Raw genomic sequence first — 5,264 nt, forward strand, 5'->3', positions numbered from 1 at the left:
TACAAATAAAGAAGACTTGACTTGAGTATCTGGGTCAAGTCACCGGGCGGAAAGTCACATTATTGCATAACAAGCTGACTTTATTTACAAACAGTGCTACCAACATACACACGTTTTAAACACATTATCAGTTGCCGATAGTTATTTGTATTGATGGACCTATTTCTACGTGAACATTGGATATTTCTGCGGGTTAAATAATTTGAAGTATTAAAGCGATTATGACGTCTCATGTCATGCTTATGGCACGGTGAAAATAAAACATCGTGGATTTTGACAGTACGCGCCTCTTTACCATGAAACTCAGCATAGCCTACGATTTAAAATAAAGCATAAGGCTAAATAAGTGAAGTTTAATAATGAAAATAAGCTCTTTTACTGAACTGCTTCTGATATTCCAGAATGTAATATTGAAAAAATTAATCCCATGGAAATATATGTATTTAGTTTACATATGTATTAAATACAGAATTAGAATTATAATCATAAGGCATCATTCGACTCGTAAGTAACATGTTGTTTTTCAGTATTTTTGACACAGCGGGAGAGACAGCTCCCATAAAACACACACACACACACACACACACACACACACACACACACACACACACACACACACACAAATGTATGACCTCTTAACTTTCCAGTCCAGTACAACTAGACAAAACTAAAATACTGGGCAACTGAGAAGCTACAGAATTTTCCTTTACATTATATAGTTTTTACATGCTGGACCTGTTGTTCTGTAACCACTATAAAAAAGCTTCTTTTGTTGAATTCAGATCTTTCTAGCTATGTGGTAACCGTTCCGGTGGACATGCAAACAATCACCGCCGGAGTATCGTTTTATCGCCATTTTCTAAATAATTAATTTATATTATCACAATGTATTGCCGTAAATGTCATTCTGAAGTCATAACAATTGTTTAGGGAGTATAAATATCCGAATATGAAGAAAATTTTAACTGTTTTAAGTAGGCTCTCTACTTCTTACTGTTACCCCTTCCTTATGGTTCTTCCTTATTTTTAATAACACAAAGTGTAATGTTCGATATTAACATTACATAATACGAGTAAAAATACTGTATACAACTTATATTATACACGTTAATTATTTAGTTGTAAAATTTATGATCTATATGTATAAATGTTACGAACACGTTTTGCTTCGCACCTCATCCCGTGTGTTTTTGTCTTGATAAGATGATGCTTCCGCTCTTTTGATTTTCAATTGATGTAACCCTCTGGGCTGGAGAACAGGCCGTCTTTCATACCATAATCTCTGGACCAAGCGTAAGCTAGCTTCCCAAATTTTACGAACTTCTTGTCGGAAGCCAGGATGGTCTTGGTGTTCCCAGAAAGGCGATCACTAATGAATACCGGCGCTAGTAAAAGTGGAAGTGTTAAGTCTGTAGTCTAATGCGATCTTTACGCGGCGATCAGTTATTCTACTACAATATACCGAGAGACTAACTGGACCACGATGCTGAGATGGTATCTTATGAGTCTGTAAGTCGGGAGCCTGTGACCGATGAAAATTCCTCCTCTGTTGAACACTAATCCAATCACCTTCGCAAACGACTCAACAACGGCCTAAATGTCCTCCCCCTTGTTACCGGCCCACCTCTGACTTCAATATTGGCTGTCTCTTTGTATTTATCACTAAATAACTCTATTTTACTCTGCAGTATTAAAAACACGTAAAATTAATATGTTTGTCCAAGATTTATTATCAAACATTTTACTTTAATTTTCAAGTTTTTAAACGGTTGACTTCTTAATGTTTCTCTCTATAATTATTTATCATAGACGGCGCGAGTTGATGTTTTACGTTTAGCAGAGGGTAGAAGAACAGCACTAGCCAATAGGTTCACCCTCACGGACAATCCAACGTGTCATATGGACCTACCTGCACCCGCAGCCCCTCACTGAATCCCTGCCACTTCCTTTCTCCTGGCGGTGAACTGAACATAGTGTTCAATATATGCAGCATGTGAAATATGATATATGGATTAAATTTATGGTATTTTTTAAGAATAATGAAAAGATATTCCTCCCTATAGATCTTTAGTTCGATAAATTGACTTTCCAAATACAGAATGCCCATTTTTATACCCGGCAGCAGAGTTCACGTTTCTGCATATTGCTGATGGTCTCTTGAATAAATCAATGTCCTCAAAGACCAATTTCACGCGCAGCCGAACATTTAAGCAAGGGTTCACATCAATCGTGGCGTTTTTATTTAACTCAAGATCTTATTGGTGCTCATAAACTCATTTTAATTTTTAATTAAATGTTTTCTGTTTAAATATATTATGAGATGGTAAGTGTCTATTGCGATGTTTCATCAATAGTAAGTTCGATTAAATTTCCAAAATGTGAAGTCTGACTTGATTAAAATCAATTATTGTTACGCAATGCAAACAAGATTTTGCTGGAAGTAAAAGTAGTATCCAATTCTTTTTTTCTAGTAAAACACTGTGTACTACAACCAAGCGAAACTGGTTACAATATACGAATGAATATGTATAAATATAAACGTTTCTTTATATCAATTTCACCCTTTACGATATGTATTACTTCATTCAAATTTTGTGGGATTTTCTTGTAGCCTACGTTTTAGACTAATTATGTTTCATTCACAGTGGAAAAAATGTACGATACCTATTTTCATACATGTGCAGAAAATCCTTTATATCTAGCATACAAACTTTTATGTCAATTTGGACCCGTTTGAAAATTATTAATATACTCGAATTATTAAAGGAACATATCGAATTAATCTCCATTGAAGTCTGTTGAAGAATTGATTCCTACAACATTTTTCATAGCGAGTTAAGCAAAACGCTAATACAATTTTTTTTTCTGAGCGTCAGTAAAGCCTGTTCCTTGAAGGGATCCTCGAATTGGACGACCGTGCCGAGCGTGTATCTACACTTATAGATTGCTCTTATGGGTAACCATGATGACAATGACAAATAGTAGAGTAAACAAAATGAGTACAGTCATCTGAAATTTTAAAATTTGACATAGTAACACAGGTTCCTTTGTCAGATTGGTTATTGATATTTTCACTACCTTCTGTCTGACAATTCTTCAATACTCAGTTACAACATTGCATATGTATAAAGAGAAGATATATTTCGATGATGAATGAAATTATAATATTACAAGAGTAGTATTGATTTTTTGGCTACAACGTGTATTGAGATTTACAGTTGCCGGAAATTGGTTCTTAAAGAACGTTCATAACAAAATCCTCATCGTGTTCTGACTGAAATAACAGTAACTTTACTCCTTGTTTGGAGAACATTGCCTCGTCTTCCAGGAAATTGGTTTCTGGAAAACCAAGGGACTGACATCGACTCCTATATTGGCTACGTATGAGATCAGGTGGAACAGATTTACTCGTATAAGAATGAAATATCAATACAAGTTAAAGTTCAGACGTACAAATTTTGAAGTGATTTTAACTGTTAACAACATGTACAGCAAATGTAAAACAATACGCGTATTTAATAATTTTGCTTTTAATATTACTCATAGAATATAAATAAACCACTCACAATTTTTATTTCAACGCAAAATCTACAAATAATTTAATATTGCGCTTACACGTAATTAAAAAAAACTAATATTATTTTTTTACAATAACTAGTCTACCCTTCCCATGACTAAACACGACCAGTTATATTTTAGCTATGGAAACTGAATAAAATATATCCAAAATAAAGAGGATGATAAAGTTGTGATGTTTTTTTGTAAATACAAAATTTTGGAATATTACTACAAGTGTACATAATGATCAAAAAATACATATGATTAAAAACTCTATACAATGTATTATTCTCACATTCCAGATTGATTTGTGGATTATATCGGTACATTTTTTCCTACGTAACAAAACCAATCCTGTATTACGGCACTCTAGAGGCAGTGAAAAGGGCCGTGCTATGCATTTTAGACGACCTGTGGTATTATACCTTAGTTTCTGTGTTTCACTTTTGTGAGTGTAAACCAAGCAAAACCTTACTTTAATACTTTATTACACTTACATTACATTTGTATGCATCGATGTTCTGAAAGAAAATAATATTGTTTTATCGCATTTGACAACAAATTGTAAAGTTTCTTAAGGGTTGCCGATCAGTAAACATTTCATTTTAATTATGTGCTAAACTGTGCACCGTTGTTTAGTTTCATGTAATACATATTTTCGCAACCCTATTACTCGTTACTGGTTAGCATAAGTTTAATTTGATGCCATTGAAACTAAATTCTTGGCGGATTAAAAACCTAATTGGCATGTAATAATCTTTTCTTTCGAACTTTGTAGGTGAACATCTTGCTGCTAAACAATAACTCGGGCACTTTGCCCGTAAGAAAAATTTATAGTTTCGTATCATAAATTAGCCCTTTCATGTGAGACATCTAATTTGAATGTAATTTAAGATAAAATTGTAAATAGTAAACTAACTTACCTTTCGTGATGTTTTATTTGGAAGATTAACACAGATAATAGTTGGGGTAATATCCTTCTGACGAGACCACGTTGTTATGATTATAAGTTGTCTTGATAAATGGCTAATACCGTCATTATTGTTTTTAAGGCGAGTTTACGAGTGCTCCTTAACAGGAAGTACAACTTCGAGTACTTCCAGTATTCATATTTAGACTTCTAGTCTACTAATCTTCACTTTTTTCCGAATACAGTTGCACGATCCAAGATGCAGTCGCCGCGTGTGTGAGTCGACATCGACGTGAAGGGAAGCGTAATTTTAAAGTTTTAGTAAGTTATTAAGTTCGTAGGATAAACTCCAAAGAACGTTTGAAGCATTAGACCCACCCCTCCTCAAGATATCAATTAAGTTCATTATTAATCTATTTTGGCAGCAACCTGGCAACACATGGTTTTATTTTAACATCTAGCAGTTGTGCTTGTAAGTTTTAATTGCTACAGTTAAACTTATAATTAAACTTTTCGAATCGATTGTTTATTAGTACGATTTCATTTATATCCAACCTTGCGTGTTTTACCCGTTCGGAACAATTTTTTATTTTTCACTTCCTATTAAAATATGAGTTTGTTATTGCATACCACAATTACTAATGTGATGTTATCGTATGGAATACTAATGTAAAGTTATACACATAGTTGGCTAAAGGTATTATAAATCCTATTATATAGTTACTCTATATAATACTATAGTTTGACAAGTACTTTGGCAAATCCAGAAGGAACGGACCATATATCTAATGTAAGA

This window comes from Homalodisca vitripennis, chromosome 2 (assembly GCF_021130785.1).
Source record: "Homalodisca vitripennis isolate AUS2020 chromosome 2, UT_GWSS_2.1, whole genome shotgun sequence".
Taxonomy (NCBI): domain Eukaryota; kingdom Metazoa; phylum Arthropoda; class Insecta; order Hemiptera; family Cicadellidae; genus Homalodisca; species Homalodisca vitripennis.